Source organism: Microtus pennsylvanicus, chromosome 5, assembly GCF_037038515.1.
Source record: "Microtus pennsylvanicus isolate mMicPen1 chromosome 5, mMicPen1.hap1, whole genome shotgun sequence".
Classification (NCBI taxonomy): domain Eukaryota; kingdom Metazoa; phylum Chordata; class Mammalia; order Rodentia; family Cricetidae; genus Microtus; species Microtus pennsylvanicus.
The window spans coordinates 77,602,286-77,623,127 of record NC_134583.1 but is presented as its reverse complement, the minus strand read 5'-3'; positions in this window follow the sequence as shown (position 1 = coordinate 77,623,127).

Below are 20,842 nucleotides of genomic sequence, written 5' to 3'. Positions count from 1 at the left end.
TTTACCTGTCGATAGACAATTGAGTTATTTTCTGCTTTGGGTCCTTGCATATAAAACTGAATTTTGAGATAAAAATGTGTGTGTGTGTGTGTGTGTGTGTGTGTGTGTGTGTGAGAGAGAGAGAGAGAGAGAGAGAGAGAGAGAGAAGAGAGAGAGAGAGAGAGAGAAGAGATAGATGTGTCTGTGTGAGAGAGGGATAATAGATAGGTGTGTGTTTGACAGAGAGAGAGAGAGAGAGAGAGAGAGAGAGAGAGAGAGAGAGAGAGAGAGAATGAATATATAGTAGCCCAGATACTTGCCCTGCTTATGACTGGCCAACAGTTCCCCTGACATGTCCTGACTGTATATACTTTGGCTCCTTGATGGCCTACTTGAGGCCCAATTAGCAGTGTTTCTCCAGTGACTATGGGACATTAACTCTTGATTGCAGCCTTGGATCAGACTCTTCCCCTTTTGAAACTGAGCAAAGTGGGGGTTTCTGCTGAAGGGAGTCATAGGAGGATTACCAGTGGTCATACATAATTTATGGGGCTTTTGTAGGGCCTTGAAAGAGGTCCTGGCATACTCTAGACACCGAATTAGATCTGTGAACTGAAAAGCTTCCGGGGGGGGGGGCGCTGGTTCCCTTCCAGGAGAGCCCCACTGCCACCCTTGACCAGATTGACTCAGTTTCTCCCTACTAAAGGCATCTATCTGAACTGCCAGCCTTGCCCATGCCAGCAGGACATTTGCTCACCAGGAGTCTGTTCTCACGGCGGTATCCCAGGCTGTCTGCTCTGCCTTTGCCAGCGAACCAGTCGGGAACCATCTAAGAACAGTCTCCCTGTGGAGCCTCAGTTCCAGTCAAGAACCAGGACAAGACCTGGGCTGACTCTTCCACCCGCCTGTGCGTGGTGCCCGGCTGAAACCACTGCAAACGGGACTGTGTGCCTTTAAGAATCAAAAACCAAAGCAGAGTGTGTTGCAACCCTGGTGGTTGCTAAGGCTCTCTCTTGCACTGCCCAAGTGTCTGGATCTCAGCTTCAGATGAGTGTGGCCTGCTGGGATTTGGGCTGCCAGTTTAATTAGTGTTCAGTAATTTCAATAATGAGAGACAAGTCATCCGGGCTTTTAGGTTGGTCTTCTGTTCAGCAGCAAATCAATAATCCACAGTTTTTCCCTCCTTTAAAGACAAGGAAGTGGCATGTGAGCTACATCAGATGAGAAAAATAAATGAGGAAGCGCTCGAGTCCCTCAGTAACTTGAGAGGCAATTGGTTTTAATGGTGTGGGCAGCCTCCCCAGCTTGTTGATGTTATTGAAGGAGCAAAGGTCATTAGGAACTGGAAAGAGGCTCTCGCATCCTTGCAGTAAACAGTTTGCCCTGGCTGTAACCATAGTGATTTGGGTAAATGAACACAGGTATACGGATTACTACCCTATTCCCCAGGCTGCCTGTATTATTGCCTCTGAAGATATAAAAACAATTGAGGCTAATTGTATGAGAGAGAGTTTATTACAAACACAAATGGAAAGAGAAAAAGATAAGCAGGCGTGTTCTTTCTGAGGTTCCCTGCCCGGCCCCTGTGCCTCCATGTGCCTTGTGTAACAGGCACTTCCTTGGCTTCTAACCCAAGGCTACTTACGGGTTTGTCCAGCCTGTCAGTGGGAAGATGCCCTCGGTGGCCCTGTGGATGGTTCTTTCTTGGCTTTGGAGAGCCTCCTCTAAATGGGCAGTCGCCGGGCTCTGAGGCGGGCGATCAGAACTCGGCAATTACTTGTTTGACTGCCGGTGGCTCCTCGGAGACGAGGCGCTTCAAAGCCCGGGAAAGACATTTATCTCAGTGACGAAGACATGGGGGTACAGCCTCTCCCCAGCCAGTGGCTGAGAAGTTCCCTGCATTATGGTGGGGACCCTGCCAGCTAGAGCTGCGGATTTTTTCTGTAAACTGGTGGGCTCTCTTTTGTTGCAGCTACAAAGAGGTTTCATAAGGTGTTGTGATTCGCGGTACACAAACCCATTAAAAAAACACCAGTGAAATCCCCAGCTGGGAAGGTCAAGCCTAATGAAGTGGGCTGTGGCGAGGAGTACCGCCGCACAGCATCCCTCATGTAGGCTCGAGGTGCTCCAAGTGAACAGCGCTTATAATTATGATCATCTGACACTTCCCATTCACCTCCGGTGCTATTTTTTTTTCCTCACCAGAGAACAGATTAATTGTGTATCAACTGATACACATAAAAAGGGTTTGATAGAAGGCTTAATAAAGTAACATTAAACAGGCAATCCCACTGAAATTCTAATGTGTGTATTCTTAATTAAATTCCCTGGCATGGTACAGCCATCCAGGTACATTCTGGTTGCTTCCGCACCCACCAAATGAGCCTGGAAGATGGTGGGAAGACAACTAGACAAAGAAGTCTCCCGTTCCTCCTTTACCTCTGCCCAAATGGGAGCAGGCTGAGCAGAGGATGAAGGAAGAGCACCTGGCCCGAGCGAGGCCTGGACTCTTGTTGGAATCTGTGCCTATGTCGGTTCTGGGGCTGGACTCCTAAAAACCAGTCCTGGGTTTTCCGTTACTGTTCAGGTGAGAGGGTGTAGACGAAGTCAAGTAAAGACGCTTCGAAGTGAAGACAATAAATGAGAGGAGGAAGGTAAGGATATTTTTATGAAGAGGAGGAGGAAGACGTGGGAAAGGAGGAAAAAGAAGGGTAGGAAAAAGAGGAGGAAGAGGAGGAGGAAGAGAAGAGGGTAGTTGTGAGGAGGAGGAGGAAGAGGAGGAGGAGGAGGAAAAGAGGAAACCAGAGGAAATACAGGGGGAGGGGAAGCAGAGGGGAGAGAAAGGTTACGGACTAGGAAAAGAAAAGAAAGAGAATTAGGAGACGCGTGCTCAGCAGTCCCGGACACATCCTAGAGAGTAACTGTTGAGCTGGAGCAGGATAAATATGTGTTTAAAAGCCACATGGAGAGGTAATGAGGCGACCTGATTCATTAACTGCCTTGAAGTAGTCCGCAAAACCTCTCCACTCCGTGCCGTGCCATTGCATCCACCCCACCAGCTGGCTTGGGCTGTGCTCTTTCCGTCTCCCAATGTTGCTGTCACAGGGAATTGGCAGCTTTCTCCCCACAGGCCCTCTAGGTCTACGTGGAACTAATCTGCTAAGTGGGAGAAGAAAGGCTAAGACAGGGCATGGGAGGTGTTGTGCTTGCGCCCAGAACACCACCTGGACGTGATCACAGCTTTGAGGGAAAAGGTGAAAGATACAGCTGAGATGTCCAGGTAGGGGAGTGGCGTCTGCTCATGCACGGGCTAGCCATATGCCCTGCCTTGCGGACAGCTTCCCTGTACATAGTTCAGGGGTTTTCCCTGCTGTCGGGAAGATCTGGGATGGAGGCACTGCCTAAAGTGCCTAAGAGGTCTGCGAGGACCTGAATGCAGCTTATGGGAAGAACATTCCAGAAATTTCTGTGCCTAACCTGGGCATAACACTGTTAAGTGGCACACTAGTTTAACAGCTGAACAATAATTGCAACCGGGCTCCACAGTGTGGAAGCTGTGAGGCCCCAGGGTGCCAAGACTCAGTTTCCCTAGAGAAGCTAATTATTCTCTTTCCTGGGTGACTCATCTTCTCTGGAACATGCCATGACTCTAGGTGCCACCTGACACCTAGAAGAGGCCACTTGCTGTCCATCCTGGATCCTATATGCTACTGGATTGAGGGGGGGGAGACAATAGACAGACCATACTCTAATGCCCCATAGCCATGAACACTATAGAAGGGAAGAAGACATGAGTTTGGAGTTCTTCTGCACCTGGGAGGACCCCTTCACCCGATGTTGAAAGGAAAAGCCTGACGAAGATGCTGAGGTTGGGGCCAAAGAAGGTCAAGGACAAAGAGCAGCAGCAGAAGAGATCTGGGCCTTCAGGGAGGCCAGGGCTGGGCAGCAGGAGAGGTGGAAACGGTGAGAACCTCTGCTGATGCATGACAGGGGACAGACCACACCAGCTCCACATTAGAAACCAGCAGAGCCTGCCAGGTGCATTGGTCTGAGACTAGGCTTGGCTGCATAGCGAGGTCCAGTCCAGCCTGGACTACGGAATGACACCCTGTCTCAAAAAAAAAAGCTGAAACAATACAATACAAAACAACAACAAAACCACAAGACAAGAGGCCAGCAGTGTATCCCTGGCTGCAGAGCTAAGACCCAGAGCTAAGGCAAGATGGTGACAAGAGAGTCAAGGGAGATGCCAGTGACCCTTGGGGATGGTTAGGGCTGGGCTGAAAATGAGAGCTGAAATTTGACCCTGACCCTGGCAGCAAGGACTCCTCTATAGAACTCTGAGAGAAACTCCTGGAAACCTCACTCCTCAAAAACATACGTGCCACTCTTTGAATGATGACTATGGCGACTTTTACTTTTCTGAGACAAAGCAAACATTGCTTCTCCCAGGTTCCCTTCCTTATCAGAAGCCGAGGAAAGCAGGTTGGCCTGTGTCCCCGATGGGCTGTCCCCAAGTGACCAGATGCTCAACTTCATGGAGAAAAAAAAATGAGCCGCCAAGAAGAACATTCATAGCAGCTAGCACAATCAGATAGGTGGAAAGGAACTCTAGGCTAAAAGGGCCCTGCCATGAGAAACCGACAAAAAAAACTAACCAGTTTAGTGAGTGGCTCTAACAATTCCATCAGCCAATGAAGAGATACCAATGGGATTGCTGCTGCTTCTGCCTTCTTATACTGCCAAGGCCCAAGGAGACAGGGGTGAGCAACAACCTGGTACCTATTGAACCCTTGGAATAGGAGACACTGTGCCTGGGTCTGTTCATATCCAAACCACATGAATCCTCCTGCAGCCTTGTAGGCAATATCATGACAGCCCCATTTTTAGATCAGGAAACCTCAGTACAGGAAGAGCTACCTCAGGTCTCCATACAGGGAGATGGTGGGGCCTTGACATTGAGGTTCCCCAGGAATTTTCTTAGATTGGCCCTGACTTGAAGCAGACAGAAACCTGTTGTCTGCCAACCATAGTAAAGGGGTTTGGTTTGGTTTTTAATGGGGCCTCACACACTCTTTCTACTTTTAGTTTGAGACAGGTGCTCATTAAATTTCTCAGGCTGTCCTTGAACTCACTCCTTACCCTATGCTGGCCTTGAACTGAGTAACTCTCCTATCTCAGTCTCCAGAATAGCTGGGATTACAGACCTGTGTCACCAGGCAATCAATTCACAGCAAAATCTGAAGCACAAAACAGAGAGTACATTGAAGGCCCCTAAGCACAAACTATGTTTAAGATGGTTGACGCTCTGTAGTGGTGGAAGTGATCAGGAAACGGTGATGGTTGCTTGGAGCTGACAAGACAGTCAGACTCTCCCAAGCCTCAGCTTCCACTTCCATGTGGCAGCCCAGGAGAGCTACTGGCACAGACTGGTTCTCCAGAGTTTAGGGTGAACTACAACAGGAGGTCACACAGGTTGGCTGGGCTCTCTCTGCTGGGAGTACAGACATCAGCATCTAGGAGGGGACCTCAGCGGAGATTAGAGCACTCAGGAGGGATTCTGGACAAGGATGGTTTTCACATGCAGTTGCCTTTCTAGTCTGACTGCCTCACTCTCCCACACTGAGCTCCTTGTCTTTCAGAGGGATATGGTAGAACCTTCTGCCTTTCCCCACAAGCTTAAGTCCCGTTTTCTTGGGAAGCAGAAAGACCACAGTTCGGGCCCCATTGGGAGCAGCAGCAGCACAGAGATCCATTCTGCAGGGACCTAATGTGTGCAATGCACCGTGCCTACTGTGTATGAGACGCATGCTCCTGAGAGCAAGGAAAGAGTACCCACTGTATTCATCTGAGGAATAACACTGTGTGCAGGGCACTGAGCCTGCTGTAAGGTGCGTGCGCCCACTGGGAATGAATACTAAGGACCCGCTATGGGTGAAACAGAGTATCTATTGTGTTCAGGGAAACATGTCTGCTGTGAATGAAGCCCTGGGCACAGTATCAGGGCGTAAAATACATGGCAAATGACTCTAGCTGGCATTCAGAGATCTCTCTGTCAGCACCTCCTAGCTCAGCTGACCTCTGAATGCTTTGCTCAGGAGGCTTACCTAACGTTTGCACCCTGGCTTTTTTCTTTGAAACAGGAAAAGCCAGGGGTATTTCCAGAAGGAATGCTTGAAGCTTAGAACGTGACCCTGATCTCACTGCTGCAGTGACAGGAGGGCCACGGGACAGGACAGGGTAATAGGAAGTGGGTTCTGCATTCTTGCCACAGCATGGTGAACAGAGCAGAGGAAGGGCCTCCCAGATTGCCCCTGCCAGACTTCAGTTCTCAGTCTCTTGTGATGGAGGAAGAGCATTGGTTAAGTAATAAAGAAACTGCTTGGCCTCATAGGTTAAAACATAGGTGGGAGGAGTAAACAGAACAGAATGCTGGGAGGAAGAGGAAGTGAGCTCAGAGGCCATGCTCCCCTCTCCCGGGCAGACGCCATGAAGCAAGCCACCAGGTCAGACATGCTGAATCTTTCCTGGTAAGACTGGTGCTACACAGATTACTAAAAATGAGTTAGGCAAAATATGAGAATTAGCCCATAAGAGGCTAGAGCTAGAGGGCCAAGCAGTGTTTAAATGAATACAATTTGGGTGTTGTTATTTCGGGTAAAGCTAGCCGGTGGTGGGAGCTGGGTGGCGGAATGAAACCCGCAGCTCCTTCAACACTCTTGTCCAAAATAACAGGTTTCAAAGAGGTGGTCTCTAAGGTATTTCTTTCGTAACAACCATTTTCCCCTTCTCCTCCCATTCCTCCTTGAGTTATCCTGGGCTATGGGCAGCAAGGTTCTCCTCAGAACAAGTCCAGAGTGAGTCCTATTGGTCTGGTCTCCAGCATGGGTTTGGCAGGAGCCCTGTGGAAGAGGAGACCAAGTGGGCAGGGGGAGGACAATGGGGAGCACTGACTCCCAGGGCACTTCTCTGTGGGCAATCTCCACCAAGTCCGTGGTTGCAGGCAGAGGGAAGCAACAAGACCTGTGGCCTGGTATTCAGGATGTGCCCAAGAGAATTCAGAAGCAGAGGCAAAGGTGGGGCCACAGCTGGAAGGGAAGGGCAAAAGTCATGCAGGCATTTAGAAAAGTGTCACTTTAAAATATGAGGGCACCTCCTCAGACTCCCAGACAGAGCCAGCCCCCTGCTGCTGTGGAAAGGGGCTAGTGGAAAAGGAAACCCACAAGTAGCCTGACTGAGACTCTAGGCCAGCCCAGAGAGCCTCATCTGTTTTTTTTTTTTTTAGAAAGGGAGAAAAGAGAGAACTGCTACTTTAAAGCTCCCCCATTCTGCACTCCCCCACACACCCCAACACATGAGGAAGAGCCTGTGCACGTTGGCATATGTGAGCACACACCCACATACACATAGGCAGAACTCACCTTCACACTTAGACTTGACATCAGGCCTGTTACCCTAGAAATAAGGAACCAGCAGGTCCCTACTTGAGCAGTGACTTCAGAGAGCAACAAAAGTCTAGCTTGTGATCATGAGTCTCAGAAAAACTGGCCCCCAGTGGGGTCAAACGATCAAGTTTCATAAGCTGACTTGGACCAAAGTCATGTGTGTGGCTCTTATGGCCCGAAATTGTTCTCCCCCACCACCACCAATATCTACTGAACAGAACAATGAGGCCCTTTGAAATCCCCCAGAGACTTACTATTAAAACCACAATTTACAACTGCACATATCATCTAATGTGTTAACCAGGTGTTCGCTGTTATTGTTTGAAACTCTACCTTGGTTTAAATCAAATGAAGAAAAGCCAAAAGTCCAATTAAAACCCACATTGCCTCTTTATCGAGGGGAGGTGAAAGACATTCATTACAGAGTTAATGGCAGAAGTCTCATAAAACGTTAGGCCATCCCTTTTTCTTCCACTTTCTGCTTTCTTGCTGAGGGTCTCACAGCTCGCTGGCATTTCCTGTTCTTAATGGGGGCGGGGTGGGGAAAGCATGCAAATAAATCTAAGAATTTCTGGCTTAATTGTCGTTGCATCTTGGACACTCTGGCTGGATCTGACAATTGAATGTTGTCACGGGGTATTAAGATCCTGCAGTGGGCCCATTTAGGTGATTATTTCATAGGCTGTCCCCTAATACCTTCCAGGCTCTGGCTGTATCCTCCCTGCCAACATGTGTCCATTGTATTTAATAGATCAATGACAACAAATTCATGTTGCTAAGCTAAGGGAGAAAAAAAAAGCAAACCCCACTGAAAGCCTCCCTGGACCCGCCTTTGCAGACACTGACCAACCAACACGGAATTCTGTTGTCTTTCCTCAGAGGTAATGACTTCCAGACTTAAAGTGCCTGTCTTTGTCTTTGGCCATTTTTCATATTCGATCTTGATCTTGAAAGTCATGTTCCATTGTGCCTGTGATTTTCTACTTAGATGTCATGGTCACCTCCCCTGCTGCCATTGTATCTTCTCTGGGTCTTGATCCTGGCTTTTCCCCTGTTCCCCACAGATGCTCTGCCCTCATTGGCAGCTTTTGCCTGCACTGCCTGGAAGTGTCTTGCCCAGTTCCTGTGGACTCGTCTTTTTATAAGACAACAGGATTTTTTTTTCTGGCCTCCTGGCTGCGGTGCTGAAATAAATAAGATAATCTGATAAATCAGATCCACTTTTCTCGTTTCGCAGAATTTGTGAAGCTGGGGGGGAGAGTGTCAGTTACAGCACATCTGTTCCCCTTTACGCCTTATTTAAGAAAATAATTCTTGCCAGATTTTTACCCACCCATAATAATTACACCATTTTTACAGATGTGGTTTTTAACAGCTTCATTCTGGCCCTGAAACTTTTATACAATTTGCAATGAATTTGCTTCTTGGCTTGCACTTGGTTATTACCTGGCAATAAAGAGAGGGGAGGTCAAGGAGTCTGTTGCCAGAGCTGCACCTTTGAAGGATGTTTCTCTAAGCCAAACTCTGAGAGTAGAAGCGGCTGCTGCCATCGCCACTGCTCTATTATCCTGAGAAGCACCACTCTTGGGGGCCAGGCACTTGAGCGCTGCCCTTGGCAGTCTCTCCCTCATTGTCTTCCTTTATCCTTTTCTCCTCCCTTCTGAGGCCTAGCCCAGAGACGGACCGCTCTGAGTTCCTGGATGCTGCCAAAGAAGCAGGGCTTTCCACAACACCCAGACTCACGCTGAGAGCCCAGGCAAATGCACCCCAGTGCTGGGCCTGACGCGGACTCTGAGAAGACACGGAAGCCACATGAGCAGTGCTAGTTCATGCCCTCACACTATGTACCGAGTGGAGTCACAAACAAAGCCAACTAGGAATCAGTGAGTTCAAGCAAAATTCACTGCTACAGGGGGATTCTGAGAGCAGGTAGGGGGTGCTTCATGGTGATGGGATGTCAGCTAGTGTCCACACACACACAAGAAAACAGTGAACTGTGGACAGAGTGTCTCCAGGCAAGGAGCTTACCAACCACCCTGTTGTTCGGTGGTCTTGTAAAAATCGGACAGTGATTGTGATTGTCCCCACGACAGGAGGGTCCACGGAAGAGTAGAAGCACTCAGCCATACGTGTCACGGTGCAGCCACACTGGAGAACAGGCCGTTCTCTTGTCTTCCCTGTGTATTGTATGTTCTGAGACATTCCAGCTCAAACCAGTATCAAAGGCCTCTGTGGCCACACAAACAGAGATCACAAAGCCCAGAACCCTCTATCCCCCAACCCCAGGGCATCTGATTGTCACCAACTTCCTGAGAGCCACCTGAAAACGAGGCCCAGGGCAAGCAGGCAAGACCTTGAGGCCAACAGATCATGGGCAGAGGAACCACTTATGGTACCTGGGCTAGCCCATGTTCCCTCTCCATGGCCACAGGGGTGATCCTGGGACAGCTGGTTAGCCTCAAAAGCTGCTCCCGGGCCACAGAGAGGCTTGGCTTTCTGGCTTCTGCTGTTTCTTCTCTGTCTGGCACCATATCAACACCAACACAAACACAAACACAAAAATTATTTGTTTTCTTGTTTTTTTTTCTTCTCCTAAAACAGAGCAAAAATCAAACAAACAAAGCTCACCACACAGCCAAGCTTTCCTGAGCTGAGGAAGATGGGGAGGAGGTGGCTGTCCTCACAGAGACGGGGAAAGGAGGATCAGAGTTAAAACTTTTTAATCCCCTTTCTTTCGAACCTATTTCTTGAGCCTGGCCATGGCTCCCAGCACACCTCCCATGCTGTGGAGTCCCATGCCATGGGCTGAGCCTCCCTCTGCTTATCTCCTCTCTTCCACAATGTCAACCCAACTCCTCTACTTTCTTAACATTACCCAATTCCAGAAATGTCTATCAGAGCCAGGTCAATAGCAGAATGAAGCTTCAAAATCAACTTCATCATCACATCCCCACCCATGGCTCCAACTAGGCTGGGAGTATTTGCCTTTTACAAGATAGGACAGAACACGGCAGTGCAAAACCATGTGACATGTCCGCAAGACCTGGGGCAGCCCAAAGAGTATGACCCTGGTCCTGTATAGACCCCTTGAGCGTTCCCTCTGCTAGGCAATCAGGACCTTAGTCCTGTTTAGACACCCTTAAGCATTCCCTCTGCTAGGCAATCAGGACCTTCCAAGAAGCAGATGGGTTTTCTCTTCAGAAGCTGCACATAGCAGGCCTGTAGAACTTTGCATGAAATTAATAATTTAAAACGCCACGGAGAAAGTTTCACCCTCCTCCCATAGGTGACTCCAGAGAGAGATGGGAGAAGGCAGTTGGATAAAGGCAGACTTCAGGGACCCTAGTCCTCTGAAGGAAAGGCCAGGGAAGCAGAGAGTGGGCAGCTAGGGGTGAGCGCAGATCCTCCTGAGTGCCCCCCCCTCCTCCTTCCTTCCCAGCCTGCCTCTGGCCTGGCTTTTGCAAAGATGTTAATTTTCAGTCTGCACTTGCCAAAGCGAGCAGCAAAGGCCAGGCGAGACCAGACAGTAAAGCCACCCTAATCCTAAAGCCTGTATTTTTGTCCCATTTTTTTTCCACTGAAAGGGACTAATTTAGAATTGAACATAACCAAGTTCCTGAATGGTTTCTGTTCTCAGAGCCCACTGAGGGCACAAGGACCCCAGAGTCAGGTGGAGTCCCTGGGAAGTCCCAGGATTTGACTTGTGGGTTCCCTAGACACTGGCCCAGGTCAGGATACCCCATGGCAAAGGGAAACACCTTGTGCTGCACCCAGGCTCTGGGCCGCATGTGCGTTCTTGTAGGTAGGGGTGTGGGGTGTGGTTGGGGAGCAACATCCCCTCCCCTCAATCTCTTGAGACAGAATGGAAGAAGCATCAGATAAGAGGAAAATGGGGATCCAACAGCCTGGGTCACATAACCTAAGGAGGAATTCTCTTCAAGGGCTTTCAGAGAACCCCAAACTGTGGAAGAAAGCTCATCTGGCCAGCCTTGGAGCCTGAGGTGAGGACGGCCCCTCCCGGCCCAGAGCCCCCAGCCTGTCGCTGACCACACACCGAGCCCCTGTATACACAGGACATCCTATTGCTGCCAAGCCCAGGTTGCTCCATTCGCTACTGTCCTGCATGCCAAAGGCTCAGCTAGAGGCCATGGTGCCTTCCTCCTAGGGCCTGTCTGGCTGTTATCCAACCCCCACCCAGACTGACTCTGCAGGGACTCCCTAGCTGCTGCTGGGGTGTTGAGGGGGGGGGTGCATGGGCCCTCAGGGGTCGCAGCAGCGGAAGGCCCACACAGGGCCTGGAGCACACGCACAGCCGGTGCCTCGCTCAGGGCTGGAGGGAAGCACAAGTTTGTCCGCTAATGAATTTAGATGATATTCAGCCTCTGCTGCTTAATTCACTCGGTGGCCTTGGCGTTGTCAACGCTGCGCACAGGGACCCCAAGTAAATCTCCTCGACTCGGTGTCAGAGTCGCCCCGACAACAGGCAGGCGCCCCGCAGGCCTCAGCGGCCACCGCCCCTAGCCTGGGCCTCGGCAGGGGCCGATGTCCCCAGTGGCCCCCAGCTCCCCGCCCGACAAGGCGAACAGCAGCGCAGGCTGGTGTTCCTGTGCCCTGCTCTGGGTGGTCTGGGCACTGGGGCTGCTTCTGAGCTCATTTGCCTGCAAACGCCCTCACCTTGTCAGCGCCAATAATTATCCAGTCTGCGCTCCTCAGCGCTGCCATTTCTTAAGATTGGATTAGATTGAAGAGGCTGAGGCCTGGCTCCTCTGTGCATTTTCTCAGTCAGTTAGCATAACCACTGGGGGCCTCGCCGAGGCCTACAGCACAGCTACACTAACTTTCTCTCCCCTTCCTTATTACGGAGCTTAATAACAGCAGGCAGTGTATTAATATGTAAGAGATCAAGAGATTATTGATTAGAGTCACTTGCCTAATATCCCCTGTCCGTCATGTAGTTCAGCAATTCTTTCATGATTTTTTGTGTCAGGCCATTTAAATATTCATGACCGGGTTGCTTTGTACCTCCACGGCTGAATTTCTAATTAATCTGTCAAAAGAAATACAATATGCCCGGCAGCCTTATTATTATAAGGGTCAGCTGAAACAGAGATGGCCTGGCAAGGCCTAAGGGGTAATTAATTATAACAATGCCGTGTTTACCTTGTGTGGTACCTGCGGCCTAAATGAGCGCTAAATTAGACTCAAGCCACTCCAGCGCGTGTTTGAAGCCTCCTGGATGTACCAGACTAGATCATAATGACGGAGGAGAGAGGAGAGGCTCGGCTATGTAACAACATAATCAGCAATTATAGCTGCGAAATGGGGAGAAGGGGGAATTTTATCTCATTAGAAAAAGCCCAAGCAGAAAGTTTTTTTTTTTTTCTGTCACCAGCTCTTTTCTTTAGAATTCAAATGATTCCACTCTAAAGGTGAGGGATCTCAAATCTAATTCCCGTGCAGAGAGCTGGTCTAATTAGTGGTATACTTTGGCTAAAATATGAATGACATTTGTTCCAGCTTGGAGCGGCCTATTAATAGCGGGTGTCAGAGAGACACATTAAGTGTATCATTCGTCTGTCAATTTATCTCTGTCATTATTGTTTCTTTATTTCCTCTGCCACATTATGGTCACTAATTTCTTCTCACTTTTATGAGATTCTTAATGTGGGCCTTTAATGAACTCCAAAAACTCATCCAAACTCTAAAATTAAAACACTAGGTCCCTGTCAGGGTAGCGCGGCAGAGTAGAACTTGAATAGTATCATTCTCCTGTCAATTTATTTCCATCATGATTTTTCTTTATTCCCTGCCACATTATGCCCACTAGTTTAATTCCATTTTTATGTGACTTGTTAATGTGAATTTTAGGTGGCTTTTAATCACCTCCAAATTTGTAGAATATCACAATAAATCATAACTGTACCCCCTCTTATGACAATTTATTTCTGTCATTATTTTTTATTTCTCCTTCCTTATTACAACCCCGTGTTTCATCTCCTACACCGTGACCTTTACATGGCTGCATTTTAAAAAGCGGCACACGGAAAGTTTGCTCTTTCTGGGGACCTGGAAGCAGGAGACGGTGAATGGGTTCTGGTTTTGTTCATTGGATGTGGGCCACAGGTGTGTTTTCCCGCCACCTTGAACTCTGCTCTTGGTTGGCAAGGGGCGTCTAGTGTTGAACAGTCAGAACAGAGACAGAATGGAACCAGGAGGATGATGGGTAAAAACTGGCACTTTAGATGGACATAGGCAGAGACAGGTGGTAAGATTCAGAGGGCAGCATTTGATTCCAACAATAAGAATCTAGTGGTTGTGAGCCTCAAGGAAGAGGATGCCTCTCCTGTACAGGCCTTTCCTGTACCTGTGGGTTCTGGGTTCCTTTGGCCAAGTCTGTATCTGAGTGCAGAGACTGGCCAAGGATTCGAATTTCTGCCCACCTCTTTGGTGTGGACTGAGTTAGGGTGTGTTTCACATCTCCAAAGGGTTGAAAAATAAATCAGAATAAGGGACATATTTTGGGACATGTAAAAACTACAGGGAATTCAAATTTTGGTCTCTACAAATAGATTTTATTAGAACACAGTGGCTATTCATTGATGTGTTAGCCATAGGAGCTTTCATGGTTAGGGAAAGAATTGAGTTGCTGCGATAAAAACCTAGCACTCTGCTTGTTGTCGAAATCCAATTCTCAAAGGGATGCTTGGCATTGTTTCTCTTCACCTCTTCAGACAGGATGCCACTCTAGCCCAGGCTGGCCAAGAGATCCCAATTCTCCTGTCTCGGCCTTCAAAGTTCTGGAAACCCAGGTCTGTGCTATGTGCCAGGTCTCTGAGAAGGTTCACAGCTCCTTCCAGGCTGGCTCACAGCCAGCTAAGTAGGGAGAAAGCCAATGCCTGCGACTGCAGTCAGGGTTATATTCTGGGAGACCAAATCAGTATTCTGGAGGGGCTTCACTCATTTATAATCTCAGAATTATTTTCTGTGTTTTATATCTGTGGGAAGCAGTACACGGGCATCAGGAACTTAAGAAATAGCGGAGTTGAAGGCATAACCCAGGCCTGATTAACTGTGTTCTACTCCACTGCGAAAAACTAAGATTTTAGTCTTGTAGATGGTAAAACAGCTCTGCTTAATGTGAATTGGTGTTTTGGACAGGGTTAGGAGCAGCAGGTCTTTAGGCTACCCGATGTTCAACATCACAAAGTTGTTAGTAGAGCAGACAGCATCCACCAAGGAGTTTGGTTGGCAATGGAAATTCTAAAATGTGTCCCTTAAAAGATACCCTTCTTCCAGGGAGCTCTGTTCTTACTCTGACCTTCAAATCAGTAAGGTAGATGATGCTTTTCCTGAATGAGTTTCAAATGTCCTTTTATCTGTAGGAATGGAAGGCTCTGAGTATAAATCTACCAGCCCCCTCCCATTCCATAGAACTCTTGTCTTCTAGGTGTGACTTACCGTGGCCTCTAAAATAGCAACAGTTCCCTTATCTCCAGGATCAAGACAGCTGAGTGAATGCTCCCCTCTATGCTGTGGTAGGTGATTCCCTGCTGCTGTAAGACTCTCAAGAATGGGGATGAACTCTTTTCCAGGATGCTGTCTCTATGCCCTGTGCTTGCCCATAGCTGTCTCACTTTCTCCCCTAGAAACCAAGACACCTGTCACCTATTCCAGCCACTTGGGGTGTAACCACAGAGCCTAGCTGCCCCAGAAAACATTATTTTCTCTCTCTTTCAAACACAAAGTAGTTTTATCTGTTGTGAATTATTGTGCTTCTTTGGTTCCCTCTCTACTGATAAAGAAAGTAATATACTCACTTATCAGGAAACAGAGGAAATTATCAAGAAGGAAATATTAAGTCCCTGCAGTCTCCTTCTCCAGACAACATGAATTCATTTTGGTTTCCTTCTTTGTTTATTCCCATTCCTAACTGAAGTCTGCTGGATAAAATTTAAATGATGTACTTGATATTTTACTGGACACATTCCATCAACATGGTTTTCAAAAAGCTGTTTATAACATTGGAATGACAAAACACTCCACACAGATTAGGGACAAAGAGCAAAGTTCTAACATGGCCAGAGAGACAAAACTGACATTATACTTAGTGACAAAAGACGGCGAACTTCCAAGGTTGAGCCCAAGAGGAAGATGTGCATACTTCCAGCTGTTGTCAACATCTTCAGCATCTCATTGGAGGTTCTAAGCCAGGTAGCCGGGCAAAGAAAACAAAGAGGTGGCTTCTAGATTGGAAATGAAGCAACGCTATCTCTACTTCGAAAGCAGAAGCTTCATCTGTGTTTCTAGTTCTTTTAAGAGAATTGAAGAATATTAGAATTAGTGACCAAAGTTTCAGGATACAAGACTGAGATGAAAGGCTGACAGTATTTTCACATCAGTGGTGCATTTTTGCGTATCATGTTTTGTTATATTTGTGTAACACACTAATGATCAACAGGCTAGAAACAAAATCAAAGGGCAATTCCATGTATAACACCATAAACAGAACATAACAAAAGAAACGGAAGACCCATATACTAAAAACTGGAGCTGTTCAGTGAACAATACTGAAGAAGGTCCAATAAAAAGACCAAACATGGCAAGGTAGTCTATGTCGAAAACCTGAACATGGAAAGAAGACTGATATTAGCCTAATGGAACTATAAAGTTGATGCAATACTTATCGATGCCACTGGATTTATTATTTTTCTCTTCTAGGATATTTTTTATTCTTTGGCAAGATTGTACCTGTATAGAATGCATCTTCTGCTCTCAGCCATCCCAACTCTCCATTTCCTACTCCCCCTGGATACCTACCAATTTGTTCTGCTCCCCACTTCGTGTGCTGTTTATTCTTGCAACCCACTGATTCCAGTTAGTGCTGTCTGCTGGAATGTTAACTCCTCTTGTTAGCCTGAACTTGTATGGGTTTTGTTTTTAATAACTGTACCTGCCGTGGGTTCACGAGTGTGATAGTCATGCTATGGCTGGCAGACAGCTTTTCTCAGCATTTTCCCCCATTCTCCCTATCTCATCTTATTTCCATCTCTTCCCTCCATGTTCCCTGAGCCTAGAGAGGTTGATAGACAGTCCATTAAAGGACACGCACACAACGATCACAATCAGCCTCTATTTGACTGATGCCCACTGCAGAAGTTTGAATGCTCAAGGTTGAGAACAGCACAGAATATGCACATAAGTATTCAGAAGGCAGTATGGCAACAAGTCCATTTAGTAGGTTCCTCCTTAGGACCTGACCTACAGGGCCATGGGCTTTTGGCCAGCTTTACAGAACCAGACAGGAATTCTTTATTGATTAGAAAGTAGTTGGAAACCATATATCCTTCATGCCACTACTGCATCAGTACCACTGAATTTCTTACAGAAATTAATAAACGAGTCAAGTCATGTGAAAATGCAGGGGATTCAGAATAGTTAACAGTCATAGAAGAAGAGCAATGTTGGAAGAATCACTCTTCCCCACTTCAAAGCTTAATGTAGACCCACAGTTGTCCAAATAGGTTGATACTGACATAAGGATGCACATAGATATCAATGAAATAGCATTGAGACTACAAAAAACAAACGCAACCATAAATGGTCAGCTGCTATTTCACCAAGAATGCTAAAACATTTCAGTGGAAAAGGGATAGATAGTCAAGAAATACTCCTCCAGGTAGATGTCTCACACCAGAGTAAAGTTGGACCACTGCTTCATAGGCTTTGCCAAGAATAACTCAAAAGGACTGAAGAGTAAAAACAAGGAGCTAAAACTACAAAACCACAAGAGGAGAACACAATTGCTCATTTTTATGGTATTGAATCAGGCAATAGTTTCTCAGATATGACACTGAAGGCATAAATGATACAAATAGATACTTTTCATTTTTATGAAAAAATACACTTTAAAGAGCAGTATTAGGAATGTGAAAATAAACATTCCCCAAGACATGAGAAAAACCAGTAGATCATATATCTTCTGAGGGCCTAGTCACTAAAATAAGTGAAGAAATTTTTCAGCTCACCAATCAAAATGCAAATAACCTAATTAAAATATGCTAAGAATTTGAATAGACCATTACCTAAGGAATATGTGAAAACAGTCCATAAGAGATGGGAAAGTGAGGTATGTTGGCTCATCTGATTCTAATACTAGGGGGGCTAAAGCAAGAAAATCCAAGCTGAGGCCAGCTGGGGCTATATAACTATGTTTTGCCTCAAAAACAAACAAATGGAAAACTAATAAAGACAAAATGAGTGAAAAAATTTAAACAAAGTAGACTTAGGCAACCATCAAAAGAAATAAAAGACACATGCTACAACATGGCCAAACCTTGACAATATCAGGTTAAGCGGAAGAAACATTCACACACAAAAAAAATGTGTCTTTATTTGAAATGCCCAGAATAGACAAATAGGAGATCAGTGATCGCCGTGCAGAGGACCAAATAGCAATGGCCACGAACGCATACAAAAGTAGGGAAAATGAAAAGAAAAATCGGACGCAGACAATGATGATAGTTAAAACTGCTTTTTAAACACACCCAAGCCATTGAACACACCCTGTAAAAGTGAATGACATGGTGTGTAAGGTTGCTCTCTAAATGACTATATGGAATTCATCATTATAAAAGCCTATATGTAGTTAATTATTATGAAACACTACATTCAGTTAATCATTATAAAAAGACAGTATGCAGTTAATCATGAAATAGCCCTGATCATTCACAACGTCTGTGAAGTTTTGCACCGTGTGAACGTTCATCCTCAGACTGAAGTGTCTCTCTTCACCATTAGCCTCATTCACAGGTCCTCTTCTGTCACACTCTGAGGAAGACACCCTATCCTTAGGGGTCCCTCAGCTCCCAAGTGGCTCCATTCAGCTGCTCCCTTGAATCAGTCATCCTGTCTTACCTACAGCCCCATGAGTGTGAGCCTCTTCCAGGGATATTCCTGTCGCGAAGTGCAGGGTTCTTATGAACACCTACCTGAATTTGAAAGACCACTGTGAGGGTAGAGAGGTACTAACTGGTGACTCTCTGACCCTAGGGATCTCTGTCTGACTGTAATCTCTGCTCAGAGATGTACTTTCAGGATGCTCAGGTGGTCTGAGCACACAAACCCCAAGCAGTGACAGAGGTAGGTATTGGGGGAAACGGAAATAATTTAAGAAGTACCAACACAAAGCTTCCTGAGGCTCCTGGGCCTGCCCTCTTTAGAGCCAGGTTAGTAATATGTATGGACCTACAGATACTCACACACTAAAATGTCTGTATGAACAGCTACATTTATTTTAGGCAGCAATGACTTAAGAGGAAGAAGGGAAGTCTTTCAGTCTCAGGCCCGTGAAGCTTGCTTCACAAAAACCCTGCCCGGGGCAAGATACTGACATTTAAGATGAGTCCAGCTACATAAAGTGAAACTTTTTACATTCAGCAAAACTCCCTATGAGCCACTAAGAGGCAGACGCAGAGGCCCAGGCCAGGCCTCGCAGGGTGTGGATGATGATTGTTGGGGTATGCTGAGATAGCTCCTAGTTCTATAGGTTCCCACACCAGTATCAGCCCTGGAGCGGAGAATATCCTTTCTTTTCCACATCACTAGGTACCATGGGGTCACTCTACATGATTCTGGACAAGCAACTGAAGATATACTGGTCTTATAAACATGTAAGTGTGTTCTAGAATCTTCTTTCAGGTTTGTCTCTCATCACCCTAACGCCATCTGTCGGGAATGGCGTGTTAGCTTTGTAAGAACAAGAATATGCTCTTCAAAGCTAGCTTCATGGTTCTTCTGATGATAAAGGGCTGCATGCCCTTTGTTAAACTATTAGTTTATGCAGACAAGTACTGCTAATTATTTTTTACAACTACAGCATTTATGATGTAGAGCTTATATGTGTTGACACAGACATGTAAGGCTGCGAACTTACTGTGACTTACACATGACTGTGAACTGTCAGTGTGCATCATCTCTTAATGGCTGCCTGGTTTGTATTTTGTGGATGTTTAACAAGTCAGCTAACCAGTTCTTACTATCCAGTGTTCCAGCTGTTTAAAACACTTTTATTTTGCAAGCAATAGGAAAGAACATTTTTATATTATATTGCATTAATTAATATATATTGTTAAGTTAAAGCAAAACTTAAAGAAAAGTGCAATATTAACATTTTTTCTATGTTTCAGTGGTTTTTTTTCCTATTTGTATCACGTTCTTCATGACAGTTTACCCATTTTCATGTATGGCATTTAACATTACAGATTATTTTTATTTTGTTTTGATACAGGATTTCTCTGTTTAACCCTGGCTGTCCTGGAATTCACTCTATATACCAGGTTGGCCTTGAACTCACAGAGATCTGCTTGCCTGGCCAGATTATTTTATTTTAATGTGGCATTTTTGTTTTGCAAGTAAAACCGAATCTTCATATCTTTATTTTTTTTTTTTTGCACTGACAAGCATACAGGGTACCTAAAGTACATTTTTCATTTCTGATCACGGGTGAATCTTAGCATCTTTCTGGGCCCTGGCTCCTCTTCCATTCACTTGGCCATTTCTAACGTGGAATATCACATCATCCTCTTCAGTGCCCTGGATAGACTTTCCTTTCTGATGCCAACAGTCCTGCTTTGGACTCACAGTCCCCAGTCCTTGGTTTATCTTTATTTAATTCTATTTTTGTTTTCTTTTGGCCACAGATTTATACATTAGCATGTATGTGTGTGTATATATATACACACATGTATTTGAGTCCCCCAATAACTATAACTTTCCATCTTTTTAAAATAATGCCAGCCTATAACTTAGTCTTAGAATTCTTTCTACTTCCCCAAGATCATTTGTTTGTTTATTTACTTATTTATTTTGTTTCATTTGGGACTTTACGCGTGTGTTGATGCTGGAACACTACAGGTCTGGAGTTACTTTTTACATATGTTATATGAGGAAGTAGAGTGGCTTTACCACAGAGGGGCCTTGGGAATACAAGAAATCCATACTGTTCCTGCAGTGTGGAGGACAGTGGGTTAGCTTTTGATTTCTCAAAGAAAATAAACAGCATCTTATTTTTGCACAGATCTAATTCTTTCACAAAATCACCACCCATGCAGTTAGAATTCGAGATCTCTTACATGGGTGAACCTGCCCCTTCCAGCCTGTCCTGAGCAGGACGGGGCCTCTCAAGCATGTCTGAGAGAAGCACTTGAGTTTCACACACTGGAAAATTGTCGTAATAAACTAACTTATGTTCCAGCAAGGCTCCTTCCTGCCATCTGCTTGAAACCCATCGCACACAAATATGCAGAGCACTCCTCTTGAGACTCGGCAAAGCCATGCTACGAATGTGAAAAGCTTTCCCAAGTATCAAGTGACCATACCCAAAGGCAGCGCCTTGTCAGCCACTGCAGACCTCTCCGAAG